The 22,102-nt window shown below is 43.9% G+C and overlaps 1 protein-coding gene across 1 annotated transcript in view; it reads left to right on the forward strand.

The window, feature by feature from the left end:
* Dscam1 (Down syndrome cell adhesion molecule 1) overlaps positions 1–22,102 on the forward strand; it is an 829,655-nt gene that overhangs the window by 168,742 nt on the left and 638,811 nt on the right. The gene's annotated exons all lie outside the window — the stretch shown is intronic.

Below are 22,102 nucleotides of genomic sequence, written 5' to 3' on the forward strand. Positions count from 1 at the left end.
AATTTGATTTTGAGGCTTTGAGTCGGCTGAGAGGAAATGCAATAGATATAGATATTAAAGAGTAATTTAGATATTAAAAAGAAATATGTAAGAAAAACTTAAGAGTGAATTGTACAGTTTGGGTCAGTAATTAGGATTCCGAACCTATAAACTGAAACTTCTACACCTCCAACCCACTTGATTGTTACTTGTTAGTTTAGCAAGATTTCGATAGATTTTAACACGGATTTGAGAACTGTACCTGTTGGGGGAAATGTAGAGTTTCAATGCAAATGATAACAATCAGCGGCGTAGCAAACTGTTCCGTTAAATTTTTTATCGTAAAGCCAACAGAGTGAAATTTTAGAACTGACCCGTATTCTCGTTAACAAGACTCCCTTGTGCTTCTTCCTTTGTAGGTTGGCAGTTTACTTTCCATATTGCCCTATGCCGTATTATTTTCGTGTACGGTATACTATATGTCTTTTTAAATCGACGTTGATTTTTTTTTTTTCTGTGCAAGGAAGAAGGAACCAAAGGCCAGAAGCACGCAAGATTGTTCCCTCCAAGAAAAAACAAAAAATAACTACCAGATTCAAGATACGTTCACTTCCTAAAATAACTTGAAAGAATACATTACGGTATAGTACCAGATAGAGAAATAAACTGGAAAAGAAGATGACTTAAGGACTTTCATTAACTGACGAGAGAAAAAGGCCCCTTGAATTAACACCATAAGGAGGATATAGACCCTTCAAATTGTACCATAATCTGGGAAGATGTGAAATTCCTGGTTAATCGATGACATTTATGGTACATTAAAGTAGGCTGTTATCTCGTACCTTGGAGTCAGCAGGATGAGATTTGGATGTTGTTAGTAAATCAGTATTAAGAAAAATTGACACTGGAAATTGTACCATAGTCTGGGTAGAGATGGAATGCTAGGTGACTGATGACATTTGTGGCACGTTAAAGTATTCCATTTACCTTCGTACCCTGGAGTCAGCAGTGAGAGATTTGGGAGCAACGTGGGGAAAATCGACACTGCGAATCGTACCGTAGTTAGGGAAGAGATGGAATTCGTGGGTAATCGAATGACATTTATAGTGCATCAAAGTATTCCATTTACTCCCGTACCTTGCAGTCATGGGTGTGGAATTTGTGGATACTAGTAGTGAAGCGATGGAGGAGGGGTAGGGGGATAGAGGGGTTTGAAACTGAGATTTTGACCGTAGTCTTGGAAAATATGGACTTTATAATTGATCGGTGACATTGGCTTATACCGTCAAGATCTTTGTTTTATTTTGAACCGTCAGCACTGGTGTGTGTTACGACTTTGGGAAGGCAGTGAAGGAGAGCATAGAAGTAAGTGGGATCTAATATTACTGTATATGGCATTTTTAGAGTCATTATTATTATTATTATTATTATTATTATTATTAATTATTATTATTATTATTATTACTACCGGTATTATTATTATTAATATTATATATTTTTTACTTTACAGTCAGCTTAGGACCATCACACTAATCCTGATTGAAATAGCCCTAGCATATACATAGTATATTCAGTATGGACGGTGGGTATTAGAGTAGAGCTGGTGGCATGTAAAGTGATTCTTAGGTATGGTAATAAAGAAAGGGGGAAAATATGTAAAAACTGATGGTGGTATTGGAGATCTAAAGTACCATAGTGTTCACTGCCCATTGACATTTGCTACTAGCGTGTACCGGAATACTCGTGATACATTAACTAAATCTGAACCTGTGAGTCATTGACAGAGAATTTGATGCTGTGGAGTTGAGAAGGAGATGAAATTACTCGTAGTTGTTGTGTAGGGGGTAGTTGGAATTTCAGTGATCGGCCACATACAGAAGGGCAACATAAGGTCGTGGGCTGAAACCTGAAATCGCGATGCACTCCCAGTTTTTGACGATGATTTTTGAAGTATTTGACAATGATGGAACTTACTTGGCCGTCCCATGTGGTTACTGACCGCATTGTGTAGTATGGGATGCAGGCTGACCATACGTAATTACCAAATGCGTTCCATAAATGACCACCAATAATTAGAGTTTGCACTTGGCGATTGAAGGTTTAAGCATACGACCTATCGTGTTTTTATTAACTCTGAACCCTCGAGGCAACAGCGTGGAATATCGATTGTTAAAAAGGATATATTAAAGAAAATGTAACTATACTGGATCACAAGAACTTTTAAGCAGAATTTCTATCTTAGTTTATTCATGCCTTAAACCGAAACAGGACCTGGACTGGTAAATCGAAGTTTGCCTGCCTTTGTCTCGGAGTGTTTGTTGATGCTTTCCTGATGGCACGCGATGGTGAGTGGAATAAGGTACAGAATTTCATAGTAGTTGACAGCCTTAGACATAGTACAGTGAAGAGCAAAGTAAAATTATGCTAGGCAGTTAGATTTCGAGGCTTAAGGTCGTATTCTAAGGGACTTTGAAAATTTCGTAACGCCTCTTCCATAGCGATTTATTATGCATATCAGGCGTACACCCCATTATCCTCATGTATGGTATTGATGCAAACTGTGTCGATAGTAAAGTAATATAAAGAGCATACTAGATAATGTTAAGGTGTAATGTGCAAAATAAATCGCTGAAGAAGAGGTGCTAACACGCCTCATATGCCGCTTAAAAACAGTCTTTGAAGTCGAAAAATATAGGCCTGTAATGGTGGTAGTAAGGAAAGGAAAGTAGCTATAAAATGGGAGTTGTGGTGTTGGGGGAAAAGTGGAATGTCAGGGTGATCGATGACCTTCACTGGTGTAGTAAAGTATTTCGCTTAAGTTAGAGAGCCTAAGGGCCGAATTGTCGTGGGCCTAGCAGGCTCCGTTACATATCACCCTTGCTGGTTTGTATCTGCATATACCAAGTAGGCTAGGGTCAGAATCAACAAGAAAAAGAATATTAAGATGTTAAATATTTTTTGGTAGGTAAGGGCGCCCACCATCCACTCACTCGATGTGCTACCTTCAAGTGACCGTGCGCTGAGTCATCCCAGATGGTTTCTTGTAACCCAGGAAACTTTTACTACGTTAAATGATAACCATATAACTAGATGACGTCAAGTGGTCAGGTGGGTTAAGATACTCCATCTGGATGGGACCCGTAATGGCTTACATCTGAGGAGCGACTTGGGTTTATTTCTTATATAATGCCACTCGGGCGAGCGAGACTGGTCACCCATGCCTTTACGGAACCGAGTAGCTTACCTCAGAGCCTCTTCGCTCCTGACAAGTGAAAAAGGAGTCGATGATGGGTGAAACATGTCATATTATGTATATAAATGGAAGAAATGTTGGGAGCCCCGTAAGCCGGCGAGAATACGCCCTGCTGAGTCCAAAAAAATGTTTGTACTCAGCAGTGGAGAATTTTAGGACTCTTGAGGAGGTCGTAAAGAAGGGGGAAGAGTAGAACCTGGGAGTGGTGGCTTGGGAGGAGTTCAGGAATTCCTTAACCTTTCAGTAGGATAACATTTTTTTTTTTTTTTAAGACTTGGTGTTCTAACTACTTCCAGGCAGTTTTAATCAGTTTTACAAAGGAATTTAGGACTGTAGTGGTTACTGAAGGCTAAATTTAACCCCTCAGATAAAAACACACACACACACACACACACACACACACACACACACACACACACACACACTCACACTCACACACACACACACACACAAATCCGAGTAAAATCCTCAGATAATACCAAGACTAAGATGGCTGAGTTTTTTTCATGTTCTAAAATGGTTACTGGAGGCTTGTTTTGAACCCAGTGAGGATGGAAATCACTCCAAAGCCGAATTAATTCAACTGGTGGTGGTGGTGTCAGCATATGTTAATAGGCAGTGTTTTTTGGGGAGTGATTACGTTCTAATATATATCTTAGTGCAAGAGAGTACCGGTATTCATTGTAAACCTGAACTTGTCGATTCAGCGTTGTAGAATTGTCATAAGTTTATTTTTTTTTTTAATTTCCTTTGTTTTTCCCTCCTCCATTCATTGTCTTAAAAAAAAAAAAAAATAGGCTGGAGGGAAACCCTGAACTGGAAGTGATGGTGCTGCAGGACCCGATTTCCTTAGTGGTCGTTACCGGTAAATAACTTCCCTCGCCCCCCACCCCCAGTGTGTTTCAGCAGGAATTCTCTGGGCATCTGTGAAGACATAATTCTACAAAGTTTTCAGTTTCAACAGATTTGTATAAATGTATTTTTTGTAACAAATTTATTATTATTTTTTTTTTTGCAACCAAATTCTCTCCGTTGTTACCGCAGCAGAGTTCTTGTTTATGCAGTAATACTTTTGTTGCAACAGAAATGTTGCTGCTGCATTGTCTGGTGCAGTGAAATTGTTACTGCTGCAATGAATTTATCAAAAAATTTCGGTGCGACTTCAGAAAGTCTGGATAGCGTATTGCAGCAGACTACCCGCTTTAATTTTGAAGTTCAGAGTCAGCACTGGGGAATTTAGGGAGTTTGGAAAGCAGTAAAAAGGCAGCTAAAAACTGCAGTGTGAGAATGTGGTGGTGTATGAGGGAGGGAAGGAGGCAGGACCACAAGGCAACGTGACTGCTGAGCTCTCGACACGTGAGCCACCCTTCCCGACCCGTACCCTCCCACTCTCTCTTTCCTCTCCCCATCCCTCCTTCAGTACCTCCTCTGTCACTTTCCTCATTCCTTCCCTCTCTCCATCACTGGTACCTTTCTCCCACCGCCCTCCACCTCTGCTTCTCCTTGCTACTACCCCACTGCTGCTTTTTCACCATCATCATCATCATCATCATCTGCTTCCCTATTTTCACAACTGTTGGACTACGCCTCACTATTCCCTCCACTCGTCCTTGCTCCTCCGTTGCATCTGTCACCACCACTACTCCATCACTCCCACCGTCACCTCCATCAGTGTTAATTTCGTCACCATCACTGCTCTTTTCATTTTTATTCTTTTTCCATTCATGGAAAATCTGTAACAGCTGGACCTGAACAGCCGTAGGTTGAAGTTTGGGGGAAACCACTCTGGGAAAGCGAGTTTAACCTTGTCACCATTATTGCTAACTTTATTAGGCTACAACGCTCACTAACTTTAAAAAAAAAAAAAAAAAAAAAAAAAAAGCAATACTTCATAAGCAACATGCGTTGAAGAGAGAGAGAGAGAGAGAGAGAGAGAGAGAGAGAGAGAGAGAGTGGCCTGCGACTGTGCACGTTAACAACTGGTTTTATCTGCCTAGGCAATTGAGGGAATTAATATTGCCTTAAGAAGTAATTATTCCTACATCTCCAGTAAACTATAGTCAGTCTGTTACTACTTCACTCTGCTAATCTTAACTACCGGGTACCTTCATTTTAATTCCTTCACTTTGAGGACTTACATTTTTTTTTCCAGACGATTTTATTCACCATGGGATAGGCTTTTGGAACTGGAGGTTGTAGATATAGTTTTCATTAGCCCCTTCACTACAAGACGTCTTCCCAAAGTTAAATAAAATTGTCAGGAGAATGCAAGAACAAAATGAATCAAACGTCATTGGACTGAAATGATTAAGACTAGAACGACACTCAAACTAGCTACCCTACTATCATAAACTTACCCAGCCTGCTGACACGCCTATCCATGGTCAGTATATCTAGAACAAGCTCTGACCATCATAGCCCCCCCATCCCCCCACACACACACTCTTTCATAAATAAGTTTTCATATCAAGACCACGGCGTATAGTATAGTCCGTGGCCTATATACCGTAAATAAATCATGTATAAGGTTCATATTCATTTATTCGTTCACTCGTATAGCGTACATTCATGTTGCTAGGTTGTGTGTGTATATGAAAGGCTGAAAGAATGCCAGACTTGTAAAACACTAATATTCACCACTTGGGTCACACGGGCTCTTGTTTTTGTGCTGACCTGACTAGATATTATGTAGTGTTTGTGGGACTAGAATGAATACAGGTGAGATATAGTGTGTGTGTGTGTGTGTGTGTGTGTGTGTGTGTGTGTGTGTGTAAGAGAGAGAGAGAGAGAGAGAGAGAGAATGTTGATGATGATGATGATTATGATGATGATGGTAGGAGGACCACAGACAAAGCCAAAAACTGCTGTTATATGGAGGTGGTGGAGGGAGGGGGGGCGATGTTGGGGGTAGTGGAGGAATGTGTTGATAATTGTGGGATAAGGATGGTGTATAAGCAGGGTAGGGTGGGAGATTAGTGTAGGAGGGGGAAAGGGTAGGGGAAGGGGGAAAATGGAAAGGTGTGATGGGTAGGAGCTGAAAGAGTTGGGGTACGGGTGTAGGAGTATGGTTGTGGTTGGGGAAATTTTGTGTTATACATAATTATTTCCTAGTTTGAAGGAAGGTTTAAACAAGTATAGTATATGTGGAGGAAAGGAAAAGGTAGGGGTAATGATGGGTTGTGGGTAAGAGGAGGGGTAAGGTTGAAAGGGATGGGGGTAGTGGAGAGGTGTGGTGGAAGGAACTGTAAGATGGCTGAGTAGAGGGAGTAGAGTGAGTTAGAGACGAGATTGTAGACAGGGAAATAAATTGTGGATTGGAGAGCTGGAGAGGGAGAGGGGAAGGTAAAATTGAAGGATGTTGGGGTGGTGAAAGGTGGAAGGAGCTGTAATTATTAAGGATATAATGGAGGAAGGGAGATGAGGAAAAAGGTACGCAAGGTGGAAATGGTTGTGCAGTGCCATGTAAAGAGAGGAGGGTGGGGAAGGTGGAGGAGATGGAGTGAACTTGGATGGGGTCTGGGGTGTTGGTGGGGTGACGGTGGATGGGACTAAGGTGATGGGGTAGGGGTGTAGGGAGGGGAGGGGTAACTTATGTAAGAGCGAGGCGATGACAGATGCTGCTTGCCAGGGTGATGGAGAAGGTGACGGAGAGGTGGTGTGTTGCCAGACGAGAGAGAGAGAGAGAGAGAGAGATCAACTTCTTGGGGCCGAGTACGTCTTGTACTGTACATAGAATTTTATCTCCAGGCGATTTTATTCAGCTTAAAAGAGATTTTTCGAACTGGAAGTGTTAAGTGTGACCTTAGTAACATCTTCATTATTAAAGATCTTTCCAGAGTTACCTAAAATTCTTGAGAGGTAACAAGAATAAACTGTAATGAGCATCATGTTGGAGAGAGTAACGAGACCTTGGCGGTATTTTTTTTTTCCCTTGTGCAGCTGGTGTGTGTCAGTTTTGTGCGGTCTTGTGGTCAGGGTGTGCAGTTATGAGCCTGAGGAGGAGTAGGAGGCAGGAATGGACGAGATGAGAGTTAAAATGCCTGTACTATAGGCTGTGCGGAATAATCAGTTTGCCTAGTCGTGCATGTGTCGGAGGCTAAGATTTGAAGCCCATTCCTTGGTCGAGATTAAGACTGGATGCTGGTTGTGTCCTTTCATGTGCTTGCATAAGCACTGTTGGCACCTTGTTGGTTTATACTGATGAGTCAGTGTACAATTCTTGACAAAGAGACATATCCATTACAGCATTTTGTTCTAATTATATACCTGTATCACTTTCACTACATACTTCCCTTCTGATTTCTTACGTGCCCAGCATGGAGGAGGATTAATTCTGGCTATCACTCTCCCTCCGAGGAAATGTTTGGGTCCCGCAGTTGACCTTGCATTCAACTGTTATAGATGTGGCCGATTGGGTATACGGTCATCGCCCTGAGCTGGTAATCTTGATTCCGCAGGTTCGAGTCCGGGTGCGTCAAATAGAAATATGATATGGATTTAATACCTAATATGTTTGGCAATTAGTTTCAATTCCTTTGCGTTGCTGAACCCACCGACCTACCATCAAAACAACATTGACGTTGCCACTACGCCGTACTGTAGGAGATTCTTCAGTCTCAAGGATAGGGTGAGCAAAGCTCAGAGAGAGAGAGAGAGAGAGAGAGAGAGAATCATACACCCCGGCCTCGGGTGAGATTAGCACGAGGAAAGAGACTAAAACTATTCCGGATAACGAGAGGGAGGAAACTTGTGTGCCGGGCGATAAGAGAGAGAGAGAGAGGGGGGGGGGAGTAGAAAAGAAAAATGTTAGTAAATAAGAGGTTGAGGCGAAGGAAACACAAGTCGAGAAGAAAGACGTAGAAGGAGAAAGAAAGAGGAGGAAAAAGATGTAGGAGAAGCAGGAGGAAAAAGAAGAAAAATTTGAGCAGGGGGAGTGCCGTAAAAGGAGGAGGAAGAGGAGGAGGAGAAGGAAGAAAATTTGGAGCAGGGAGAGTAAGAAGAGGAGGAGGAAGGAAGGAGGAGGAACTAAGGAGAGAACCTGACGCAGCAGGGAACGTTATGGAGGGGGCGAGGGTTGAGAGAAGAGGGAGGTGGAAGCGGCGAGAGGGGCTGAGAAGAGAGGAAAAGGAAATAGATGGAGAAAGGAGAAATATGGTAGAAGGGAGAGGGAAGGAGACATAGGGGGAAGAGAAGTAAAGGAGGAGGAAGAGAAATAATGAGAGAAGATAGTGCAGTAAAGACGTGGAGGGAGGAAGAAGAGGTGGTATATGAAGGATAGAGAAATGGGAAGAAGAGGATGAAACGTGGGAGGAAGGAGTTTGGAGATGAAGGTGGGGAAGGTAAAAGGATGGAACGAGAGGTAGAAGGAACAGAAGGAGAGAGGGAGAGGTAAAGAGAGGAGGGAGAGGTAAAAGAGAGGAGGAAATGTGGGAGGGGATTGGGGCTGACGGTAGAAGGGGGGAAGGTAAGATGAGGGGCAGTAAAATGGAAGGGTTGTGAGCGGGGGTGGACGTGGAGAAATTTTGTCGTTGTGTGTGTGTGTGTGTGTGTGTGTAATTCACCGGGTCGGTCAGGATCACTTGATGGTCGTGATCGTCAGCTTTTACCCTCCCGGAAGGGAGCTGAGAGCTCATATAGTCCGATCTAAGGGCAAGGCTGTGACCTTCACACACCCACACACCCGTCCCCTTGCTCCAGGGGGACAGTAACCACCCACTTCGTCAGTGAAACTTTTCGCAACCTGAGCGAGGCGCGAACTCCCGTCTACCAGATGGCAAGCGAGAACGTTACCACTGCACCAGCGAGCGATGTGGAAAAGTGTGTGTGTGTGTGTGGAGAGAGAGAGAGAGAGAATCTATCTATCTATCTATCTATTGCCAGACTCCTCAATCCCGTTTGGGGTGGCCACAAACAAATCGCCTCCAAGTCACCCTGTCCCCCGCCATTTCACTGCCCTGCTCCCAACTCACACCCCCCTCTCTCATATACCTCTCCACCCCATCCCTCCATCTCATCCTCGGCCTCCCCCTCCCTCTTCCCCCCTCCACCTCACTCACATACACTCTCTTCGTCAGTCTTTCACCCTCCATCCTCTCCACATGGCCAAACCACCTCAGTGTGTTCCTCATAACGCTTCCTATCACATCCACATCAACATCACAACGCTTCTTTATATCCTCATTCGTCAGCCTGTCTCTCCACGTGACTCCACAGGCTCCTCTTAAATAACTCATTTCCACTGCTCTCACTCTTGACTTGTGTCCTTCCAACAATGTCCAAGCTTCACTTCCGTACGTTAGAGTTGGTATCACAATACTGTCATGTAGTAACTTTTTCACTTCCATGCTCACTTCCCTGTTTCTTATCACTGCTTTCAAAGAACCAGCAACCTTTCTTCCCTGCTGTACCCTTTCAAGCACTTCACCCTCCAAACCTCCATCCTTACTCATCACACTACCCAAGTACTTAAACGTACTCACATTTTCCAATTCCTTGCCATCCAACCTCGCTCTACATTCACTAACTTCACCTCTCTCAAAGACCATCACTTTACTCTTCCCTACATTCACCTTTAGATTCCGTTTCTTACAAACTCTCTCAAACTCATCCACCAAGCGTTGCAGCTCCCCTTCGTCTTCACTCAACAACACAGTATCATCTGCAAACAACAGTACAGGGAGTTTCCAAACACTATCTTCTCTCACCAGGGCCACTCCAACATCCACTACCCTACCTTGTACCTCTTTTATTACCCCATCCATGTACAGATTGAACAACCATGGAGACATGACACATCCCTGTTTCAACCCAACTTTCAAAGAGAAAAATTCACTTAGTTCACCATCCACACACACTGCAGCCTTCGCACCATCGTACATACTCTTCACAGCATTCAACAACTTCCCATCTACTCCATATATTCTTAACACTTTCCACAATCCTTGTCTATCCACCCTGTCATATGCTTTCTCCAAATCCATGAAAGCCGCATACAACTTCTTTCCCTTCTCTAGAAACTTTTCCACTAAAGATCTAAGAATGAATATCTGATCTACACAACCTCTTCCCTTCCTAAAGCCTCCTTGTTCTTCTCCAATTAATTTCTCTGTTCTTTCTTTAACTCTGTCTATAAGTATCCTACCATACACTTTTCCTATTATACTAAGAAGACAAATGCCCCTATGATTACCACACACTTCTTTTTCCCCATTTCCTTTGTACAAGGGAATAATTATACCTGATTTCCAATCCTCCGGGACTCTACCTTCCTCCCAGGCCAATCTGCACATCTTCCACATCCATTCTACTACTATCTCTCCCCCATGCTTCACCATTTCACCACACACTCCATCAATTCCTGGGGCTTTCCCCGATTTAACTTTCCTCATTGCTTCCACAACTTGTATCTTACTGATTTCTTCCTGTCTTCTCACCTCCCTCCTCCTCCCAGCCATTCCCCAGCCACTTATACTCGCATTACTTCCATCCTCTATGTTCAACAATTCCTTAAAGTGTTCTCTCCATCTGCTCACTTTTTCTCCCTTCTCCACTAGTAATCTACCGTTTTTATCTTTCACTCCCCTGCTAACTTCACTTCCACCCTGTCTTACTCTTTTCACCTCTCTCTAGAACATTTTCTTACAGTCCCTCCACGTTCATAAATCCAATACTCCGATTATTAATATGAATATCCGAATTGGGGTTTGGGGACAGATAAATTAACTTAAATATTTGCAGCTTAAAAAAAAAAAAAAGATGTTTAATAAAAATAAAAATCAGTTTCTTTGGACTCAAGCTAGCAATAGGGTTAGGCTGAGCAGAGAGGAAGGAAATAGCATTGGTTATTAATATACGAAGGGGGAGTGAAGAGAAGGGAATGCCGGAGATGGGGGAGGAAGAAGGGGAGAGGTGTGAGGAAGAAGAGCGGAGGAAGAGGGGAGAGAAGGAGGAAGAAAGGGAGGTACCATCAAGAGACGTGGCGGGGGAGGAGGATGGGGAGGTGGAAGGGGGGAGAGTGGGATGGGGGTGTTGGAAGGAAGGATAGAGAAGGAGGGTAGAGGAGTGGGAGGAGAAGGGAAGAGGAAAGGGAGGAGAGGGGAGGAATGGAAGGAGGGAGAGGAAAATGTAAGAGGAAGGGGACGGTAGGAAGGAAGGGAAGGGGAGGAGTGGAAGGAGGAAGAGAAGAATGGAAGAGGAAAGGAGAGGTGAAATAGAGGGGAGGAGCGGGAAGAGAAGGAGAAAGGTGAAAAGTGGAAAGAGGGAGAGGGAAGAGGTAGAGGAGGTGTGAGGAGGGAGAGAGGATACATGAAAGAAGGGACGGGAAATAGGAGGGAGAAAGGAATGTAGAAAAACAAGGGAGAATGAGAGGAGGGAGGAGGAGCGGAAAGACGTGGGGAGGGAAGAAGAGGAGGAAGGAAAGGTAAGTGGAAAATTTTATAGGAAGGGTTGAATCTAACACGTGTCGAGCATTACACTATCGTATCTTAATGTGATAAGGTGTTGCGATGTGAGTGTTCCTTTCCTTGTTCTGATTAAGGAAAAAGAAGTACCAGTAATGTTTAATAGTAACGGGTACCGGAAAGTTTTTATTTCTACGAGTAACTACGGTAGCTTCTTGTAAGTGGGGAGGAGAGGGAGTGGAGAATTGGTGTGTGTGTGTGTGTGTGTGTGTGTGTGTGTGTGTGTGTGTGTGAGAGAGAGAGAGAGAGAGAGAGAGAGAGAGAGAGAGAAGGGAGTAAAGAGCTCAAGAGGAACGGGGAAAGAATTTGTGTAAAATAAGAGAAAGAAAATACTAGAGGAAATGAAGAGGAAGAGGGGGCTTTGGGGGCGAGGGGAGGGGGTGGAAGATAAAGATGTGGGGGGAGGGAAGGGGAGCGGAGGGAGGGGGAGAAAGCAAAGGAGGAAAGGTGAGAGGGGAGGGGAAAAACAAGCAAGTGAGGAAAGAAGGTAGAATGGGGATGGGACGGATGGGAGTGGAAGAGAGAGACAGAGAGAGAGAAAGGGATGAATATGCCAGTGAGAAAAAAAAAGGCACAAATCGGGTAATAAAAAAAAGAATAAAGATAAAGACGAAGGAACAAGTCAGGGAAGCGAGAGAGAGAGAGAGAGAGAGAGAGAGAGAGAGTGAGGGAAGAAGAAAGATGTAAGGGAGCAAGTGAAGGAAATGGAGAGAAAAGGTGGAGGAGAGGGGTCACGTAATGGCGAGAGGAAGGGAGGTGAGGGAAGAAAAACGTAATGGAGAGGAGGGAAGGGAGGAAAAACGCTGTGGAGGGAGGGAAGGTAAAAAGATAGGCGGGAAGAAGGAGAGGAGGAGGAGGGAGAAAGAGGAGAGAGGTAAAACGTAGTAGGAAGGAAGAGACGATGGAGGCAGATGAGATGAACGGAAAAGAGAAGTGAGGAAACAGTGGAAGAGGGGATTGAAGGAAGGAGAAAAAGGAGGAAGGAGAGAGAGAGAGAGAGGCAGGGGGGGCAGCGAGGAAGGGAGGGGTTTGAGTGCCAAGATTTACAGGGAGAAGAAAGGAAGGGTTTGCACTTGGGTGCTTCTTGGCCCCCCCCCCTCTCTCTCTCTTTTCTCCTCCTCCTCCTCCTCCTCCTCCTCCTCCTCCTCTATAGCCTCTCTTTTCTTCCACTTAACCTGGTTTCCTCCACTCAAGCAGTCTCTCTCTCTCTCTCTCTCTCTCTCTCTCTCCCTTTAATTTGTGTTTCTTCAAGGCTAATTAGGAAGGAAGAGGTGTCGATTTCTGGACCAGCAGGGAAGGAAGGAAGGAGGAAAAAGAAAAGATCGAAGGGAAGAAGGAAAGGAAGATAAAGAGGAGAGAGAGGGATAGGGAAGAAAAGGAAAGGACGGAGGAATGGAGGAATTGAAAGAAGGATGGCTGGAAAGAATGAAAGTAAGGGAGGGAAGGGAGAAAGATAGGAAAGAGGAAGTAAACAAGATGAAGGAAGGATGGGAGGGAGGGAGGTAGAATGAGTGGAAGGAGAGAGAGAGAGCTAGGAAGGAGGAAATAGAGAGAGGAGGAAAGAAAATGAGGGAAATGATAAGGAGGAGAGATCGATGGCTGGAAAGATCGATGGGTAAATTAAAGGTGGAGGACGGGAGGAAGAGGAGGAGGGATAAAGGAAGAGAAGAAACACATAAGTGGAAGAGAAGGAAGAGAGAGAGAGAGAGAGAGAGGTGGGGGAATCGGTTCCTTTTGTCACCTCTCCTCTTTTCCTTTCATCTTACCCCTCCCCCCTCTCCCTCTCTCCTTCACACACACACACACACACACACACACGCACACGCGCGCACACACACACACACACACACACACACACACACACACACACACACACACACACACACACACACACACACACACACACACACACACACACACACACACACACACACACACACACACGCACACGCACACGCGCACGCGCACACCACCAGCCGCTGAGTAGATTACAAGAGGGAATGTGGGAAAGAGAAGTGCTGCTGAGAGAAAGAGGGGGTAGGAGAGGAAAAAAGGAAGAGGGGGAGAAAAGAGGGGGAGATAAGTGGAGAGGGAGTAAGAGGGGAGAGGAGAGGAGAGGAGAGAGGGTAAGAAGGGAAGATGGGAGAGGAGAGGAGGAGGCAGGAGAGAGATGAAGAGAAGGAAGGAGGAGTGTCGATGAGAGAAAGGGAGAGGGGAGAGAAGAAACCACGGAAGAGGAGAGAAAGAGAAGAGAGGAAGGGAGGAAAGAAGAGGAGAGGACAGGGGAAGGGAGAATACTATAGAGAGGGAGAGAACAAAGGAGAGGGAACTAGAAGTCCTGGTGAGAGGGTAGAAGAGAGACAACAGGAAGGACTTTGAGAGGCGAGTTGAAATGAGAGGAAGGGGCAGGAGAGGAGAGAGAGAGGAGAAAAGGGGAGTGTAGAGAGACCACTGAAGGGAAGAGGACATTGAGGCTAAGTTGAGAAGGAGGGGAGGAAGAAGAAGGGGTTACTCTGAAGATGACAAGGAAGAGAAAATGGGAGAAGAGGGGATTGAGAGGATCACCTTACTGTAATTCCCATATTAGCTAATTAACTCAATCCTTCTATTCATTTACTCTTGCAATATGATGACTAGCTGTATATTATATTCCTGCTAACGCTTTAATATGATGTTAATCAACTTTTGAGAGTTGTACTTCGCCTAGTGAAGGAATTAAAGTACCGTACTGTTACACCATCCCGAATCCAGTAAGCCTTTGATTTTTTTTTTTTTTTTTATACTCTTACTGTCATATATGATTTTATTCAGCTTCCGAGATATCATACTTGGTCAGGGATGTGAAATAACACCACATGGCAGCATTGTGAATTTCCATAGCCTACTTCGTTCCACTTTGACTTGACTCAAATTTACCGTCTCTCCATCAAGAATACTGAGTTGTAAATGACAGGCCACTTATTGGGAGATGTCGATGATTTTGTGTGTGTGTGTGTGTGTGTGTGTGTGTGTGTGTGTGTGTGTGTGTTTGTTTTAGTATACACGCGCACAGGAAGCCAGCTATTCACTGAGATGGCATTTAGGCAGTGACGCACCATGACAGCTGCTGAGCGGCTTGTTTATATGCCACGCGTCCGGTACGTGTAGTGGACACTGTAGTTTGGTTTGAGAACTTAGAGAATGAGTCTTGGGAAGTGATTTATTATTATTATTATTATTATTATTATTATTATTATTACTACTACTACTACTACTAATACTAATACTACTACTATTGAGAGCAGCGTCAACATTTTTCAGCAAAGACACTGTGCTGAGGTGTAAATGCGTAATATGAGAAAATACTTTATAACTGATGTAATGTACACTTGCTTCCACGAGAGTAACCCTTATGAGGTGAGAAGTGAAGGTGGGTGGCTGGATGTGGGTACTAAAATAAACCACTTGCACTCCCACAATTGTTATGTTAAAGATGCGTGGCCGGAGGGGTGGAGGAAGTTAGCGGTGACCTTCCTAATACACGCTGAATGAACATGTGTGTGATTGTTAGCGCCGGAAAGAATGTCACGGTACTGAATGAATCCTAACTTTGAGCGGCCAAATTTGGACTAAACGAATCCTAACAAGAGGAATATTAGTATCAACAATTCGGTTATATGTTTTACTGCTGGTCATGCCTTGTCCAAATTCAGGGAACATACCAGGGTAGGTGTACGTGCCGGAAATAGCTAATGTTGCGGTGGCTGCTGGTTCGATTAAATGTGAAGTCATCTCAGTTTCACCAAACCAATTTCAGCAAGGGAAATATGAGTCTGCTATAATTATGCATGTTAGCGGTGACCTAAATATGCACTGAATGCATGGATGTATCTGTGGTTGTACTCTACTTTAAAGATAGGGAAAATAGCAGTTAGATTGGAAGTTCAGCCTATCCAGCACTGGTTTTAAGTAAGTAGTACGGTAGGTTAACTTCTATTATGTAAACAAATAGTAGTACTGGCACAGCGCATATTTTGATTGTAGTTGCGATGATGAGTCCAACGCAAAGGAAAGCACGGAAACTGTTGTAGGATTTGCATGAGGAAGGAGGGGATAGAGGGAGGAACAGACGGGGTGGGCATGAATCTCAGAGAAAGGAACAAAAGTCAGGCCGTAACCCAGCTTGTGCGAGAATTGTTTTGCGGTGAGGGAACACAACACAGACCTAACTGACAAGAAGGCATCCAAACCTCCCACCCAGAATACGGCCCGTAAATGTCACCTATACTGTACATCCGGGTCCCTTTTTTATTTGCAGGCTAGAAGAGGCTAGGGTTAATCCTTTCAACATGATGGCTTTTATTAATTACAGTATTATTACTATTATTACTATTATTATTATTATTATTATTATTATTATTACCACCGAACGATTTTCTTCAGTTAAAGAAAGACCCCACGTAGTTTAGGGAGTAAAAACAATTCCCCACCCTGTTAACTCAGTGATTCCATTTTGTATCACTCTTGCTACCACCGAACGGTTTTATTTGGTTTAGAAAAACCTCTCGTGGTGAAGGGTTGACTTTGATATCGGTATGCTCATGATCTGGAGAGTTTGTTCGGAAAGATTTTCAAAAGTAGAGTCTTAATGGTGGTAACTAACTTAACAAGAATATAATCAAATGTGTCATCATATTTAAGGGCTTAATATTCACACCAAATATAATCTGTACCATCTGAGTGGTCTGTGGATTTCTAACACACACACACACACACACACACACACACACACACACACACACACACACACACACACACACACACACACACACACACATTCTGTTTGTTTGTCTCGTTCTCCTAGGTCCTTGTTCACTTACCGTATAATTTTAATGGAGAGACTGTAGAAAAAACACGGTGCAAGAAGCAGTTAAGGTGGCACATGCAGAAAAAGTCTTACAAAAAATTATAACACGTAATCGAATAGAAGGAGTTAGGGGGACAGAGGAAGGACTAGATGGCGAGGAAGTGGTGTGCTATAGTTTTAATTGGCCTTCATTTATTCCTGCACAAAATTAAGTTCCAGAGTTAAATGTGATTGTCTGGAGGGAGGAGGAGTGTATCATTAAAGCACGTTGTCTAACTAAAGGAAAGAGGGGACAGAGGAAGAAGTAATTGATGAAGAAGTGATGGCGGTTGGTATCATTATCACCATCATTATTATTATTATTATTATTATTATTGTTATTATTATTATTATTATTGAGAATGGGAACGGGTAGGATACTGATGATATGCAGGTGTGTGACATAATAATTACCTCTGATAACAGTGGCTTACGACCGATGCCATCTGCATGACTGCCCTGCGTGTGAGGTGACGGCAGGGTGTGTGTGTGTGTGTGTGTGTGTGTGTGTGTGTGTGTGTGCGCTTTCCTAACTGCGTAGGCCATGTGTGTGTGTGTTTGTGTTTACGTGTTTGTGTGAGTGGCAGGAGAGCTATAGACTGGCCGTGGTAATTAGTGGAGATGAATGTTGTTGAAGAGAACAGAGTGAGAGAGAGAGAGAGAGAGAGAGAGGAGGGGGTAGAGATAGAATTGGCAAGCTGGTCTGTATTAGACAGGCAGATAGATAGATAGATATATAGGTAGGTAGATAGTTAGAGAGAGAGAGAGAGACGCAGGAGCGACAACACACCACAGTAGTTCCCCTTTAAGAGCAGAACCTTGAGGAGAGAGAGAGAGAGAGAGAGAGAGGAAGGGAGGGAGGGAGAGAGATTGATATTCCCCTTCCCCTACCACTCCAAACAGTCCTCCTCCAATCCCCAAACTCCCATGTGGTCTTTGGGGTGGGGGAAGTAGGGAAGGAGGATTGGGAAGGGGAAGGGAGGGGAAGGAGGATTGGGGAGAAGGAGAGGAAGAAGAATGGAAAGAAAGAGAAAAGAGAAATCTGATAAAGAGGCTGAAGTAGAGGGGGAGTTGGGGTGCGGGTAGTGGGTGAAGGGGAGGGGGGAGAGGAGTGGAGGTTTGGAAGCGTGGGGTAGGGGAGAAGGGAGTGTGGAGGAGGCGAGGGAGAGAGGGGAAGAGAGAGGACGGGAAGTGAGTTGAGGGGGAATGGGGTAAGATGAGGAGGGGGAGGGGGAAGGGATGTGGGGGAGGTGAGAGGAAAGGAGACGAGACGGGAAGGAGGATGGAGGAGGGGGATGAGTAAGAGGAGGAGGAGGAGGAGCGATTTCCCTCACCCACACAGCTGTTTATGTGCCACTTCGAGAGAGAGAGAGAGAGAGAGAGAGAGAGAGAGAGAGAGGGACGTATGGAAGAGCGCAGTAAGGGTGAGGTTGCAGGGTACGCCACGAGAGAGAGAGAGAGAGGAGAGAGAGAGAGAGAGAACTATAAGGGAAAGCTACTGGCATACTTCGTAGATGGCATAAAATGCGTAAGTGCGTAGGGAAGGTGGCGTAGGGAGGAGTGTTTTGTGAGTAAGGTTGTCATGGCTGAGAGTGGGAGGGAAGGTGGAGGAGGAAAATGGGAAGAAGCGTTGGGCACCTACAGTAAGATGGAAGGCAACTTGGTGACTTGGTCGCTTTGGTACTGGTCTCACGTTCTCTGGAGTGGGTTCGGACGCCACTGATTGCCACTTTTTTTTGGGGGGGAGGAGGGGGAGGCACTCACTTGCCCGCATTTGTCAGGTAACTAAACCTTCACCCTAAACACTATTTTATCTTGCTGCTGTTTCGTCGTCTGTGCATTGTATCTCTTCTACCTCCTTTTCCAGTCAGACTTAAATAGTAGCAGTGTCCATTATCGTACCACTGCTTTCCGTTTTTATCGTCTTTGCCTTGTATCTGTCCCACCTTCCTATTTACTGTTGTGTGGGGCGTGTGGGGAGAAGGGTGTGAGTAGGTTAGGGTGTAGGTGTAGGGTGGGGCTGGAAATAGGCTAGACTAGGTAGCGTGATAGGTAGAATAGGCCGGGGTGTGAATAAAGGTAGAGGGTGGGGTGAATAGAGTCAGGACTGGGGTGGAGAGTATGGTGAAGAATAAAATGGGGAGTGTGAGTGGGTAGGGAAACTGGGTAAGGGCTGGAGTGCGGAGTAGATTGAGAATTAGGGTGAACTTGACTATGTAGTGTATGAGATTAATAGATATTTATTTGTTTATTCAGCTTATCAGTGAGTTTTTTGGGCATTTTTATTATGTAGCTTGTGTATTAATGAATTAGCATTGCTGTTTTTTTATTTGTTTTATAATTTATTTTTGGCTGTAGGAGTGTTGGTCGTCTCTGACGCATGCAATAATATTTGATGTCAGTGGATGGCAAGAGAGTATACTCGCCAGGCACCACCTGCATGTTGTAAAACGTAACTGAGAAGGGTGACAGTGCGGTTCTGCTACGTTAACTCATTCCCTGTGTACTGGCATTATGATGTGACCACCACACCGCCCAGCACTTATGTTGCGAAAAGGGTAGATGTAGACTGCGTAGACCATTCTCTGTCCACAATCTCAAAGGTAGTCAGTGAGGCTCGAAACTACTCCATATTGTCCCCCGAACGTGTGGCCAGTGCCAAACCGACCGAACCACGCAGTCACCCATGTCTTTCCTTATCTTCCCTCCCTCCCTCCCCTCCCATCCTCCTCCATTTTCTGCCCCTTGCATCTCATGCCTCCGCTCCCTCCTTCACTCCCTCCCCTCCACCCCTTCCCTCTTCCTCCTTCCCATGTGTCCACTCTCTTCTCCCCTCATTTTTCTCGTTGTCCCTTCTCCCCTCCCTCCACTCAGCCCCTTCCCTCCCTTTCCACCCCTTATCCACCCTCCACTCAGCTTCTTCCCTCTCTTTCCTCCCCTCCTTCCTCCCCCTTAGTCCCACCCTGCCTCCACTCCTGCTTATCTTGTCCCTGCCTCCTCCACTGCCAGCCACAGCCTTCTTTGACGTGAAGTGTGGTTTATACTTGAGTTTTCTTTATTTTTCTTCTTCAGAGTGTATACACGCGCCGGAACTTTACATTATCCAAACATCACCATCACAAAGTTACGGAGAAGAGTTGAACAAATGCTTTAGGTTAAGTTAGGGAGAGTTTGGTTTTGTTAAGTTAGGTATCAGAAGCTAAAACGATCTTATCAGCAAAAGTACATTAGTGGTAAGATTGTGTTAGGTTTGATTAGGTGTGGTAACGTGGGTTAGGTTAGTTCAGCATCATCACTGAACACAGTTTTACTAAGAAGAGTGGACACGGGCAGATGGTGGAAGCCCGTCAGAGATTTATGCATGAAGTGCGTTAGGTTAGGTTAGGTTAAGCTAGGTTTACGTTAGGTTAAGTTAAGGTAGGTTTGGTTAGATTAGGTCAGGTGTCAGCAAGGAAAAAGATGTTATCGAAATGCAACTGTTGATTAGATGAAGTTCGTTTATTTATTTATTTATTTATTTATCAAATTCCTTTACATCAAGTTGGGATATGTTAGACAAGGCATCAACGACAACAACAGCAGCAGCAGCGCAGAAAAAAAAAAAAAGTGTTACATGAGTGAAGAGTGAGTTTGTCGCAAGTGGGTGATTAAATAGCAAGATGAGTCACCATGGATAGCTCACAGTACCGTGGGAAACGCTGAAGCCCCTCAACTGAACATTTACCCCTTCAGGCCCAGGACGCATATGTATTCTTTTACCACCACCAGACGATTTTACCCAACTTTGGAGAAATTATTCGAACTGGAGAGGTTAGATGTAGCCCTCATTAACCCCTTCAGCACGAGGACCAATATCCAGGTTTAATATAATCATTTGAAATTAGCCTTATCGAACTTGAGATTAGATACAGTCCTCACTAACTCCTTCCGTACAAGTAAATCTCAAGTTTGATACCATAGTCTGTTAGCTAGAAGGAAATGAAAAAGACATCATGGGGTAGAAGGTGTTAAGCAGTAATATTAAGTTAGGAAATATTAGGTAAAGTTTAACATAATTGATGTTAAATAGTAATACAGATAATTTTGTGGTAATCAGTAATGAATGTTGAGACTAGTATTATAAGATGTTTAATTGTAACAGGACTATATATTAAACGGCACGATAGATGATTGCTTAATGCCTATGACTAATCCTTAACTTAAAATAGTTTGGTGTTAATCGAAGCATATAGAGTTGTCTCCACTGTGAAAGAGTTAAAGCGTGAAGGTTGGAAGTATGAGTAAACATCTAGCGGAATTATTAGTGATTGATAGATGAATAAAAATGAAACAGGTCGGCAACGAAAGGTATAGGCTAGTTGTTTAGTAGGGAAATGTACACACACACACACACACACACACACACACACACACACACACACACACACACACACACACACACACACACACACACACACACACACACACACACACACAGAGAGAGAGAGAGAGGAGCGTGAAGGAGCTCAACCAAGGCGTCTCATTACGACTTTTTTGCAAGGGAAATAATCTCGGGTTGCCTCTCTCTCCTCTCACTGTCGCCACCCCGTCTCCATGGTTGTTAGCCTTTTTTCTTTTTTTTTTCTTTTTTCTTTTTTCTTCTGTCCCTGCATCTCTGTTATCTCTGTCTATCTTTATCCCTTTCTTATCAGTTTTAGGGTTTTGTTGCTCTGTCGGTCTTGTCAGTGTGTCTTTGTCTCTTGTTTGTCGGTCTGTCTGCCTTTTTGCTTCTATTTTGTGTGCTTTAACGTTCTTGTAATGGTTGTTTGGTTTGCGTTCTGTGTCTTCCATCTTCCCATCAGTCTGTATCTATCGAGTTATCTGTATAAATTGCAGTTCTTAGTACGGGACTCCTTGATAGTCTCTCTCTCTCTCTCTCTCTCTCTCTCTCTCTCTCTCTCTCTCTCTCTCTCACAAACAGTACTGTTTTAAGGTCAGTGAAGAATTTGGAAGCAAACGCTGTCAATCACAAGACATCTCTTCTATTTCACTTTCACTTTGGCCTTTCATTCTCTCTTGTTTTTTTTTTTTAGTGTTCCTCTGCGTTTTTTTAAGTATTTTGTGTAATATTTTCGTTTTAATACTGTTTTTATTTATTTATTTTTTGTGGGAAAATTGCTTGATTTGTGGAAGTTTACTTGGTATACGATATATTTTGTTGTAGCCTAGAGATACGGTAAGAGTATCATTAACCTGTCATTTACTCCCTTCTGTTTTATTGCTATAGATATTTCCTTTCTCAGTATTATGATTTGGATTAATAATTTTTGTACAGTATTTTCCCAGTCTCACTTTGCCTGGTACTGTCATTGAACAAGAACTAAACTGAATTACCATCGTCGTCATCATCATCATCCTAATCTCACACGACTTGAGTTTAGGCTATTGAATGACTACTTTGCATTGAATCATTGTGCCCTGTCAATACCGGGCCAAGTACTTATATTATTCTCTTCAAAAGTGTCGTGCCCTCCCTCCATCTAGGGG

This window comes from Coenobita brevimanus, chromosome 25 (genome assembly GCF_032717465.1).
Source record: "Coenobita brevimanus isolate Jiangsu-jjx chromosome 25, ASM3271746v2, whole genome shotgun sequence".
In the NCBI taxonomy this organism is placed as follows: Eukaryota; Metazoa; Arthropoda; class Malacostraca; order Decapoda; family Coenobitidae; genus Coenobita; species Coenobita brevimanus.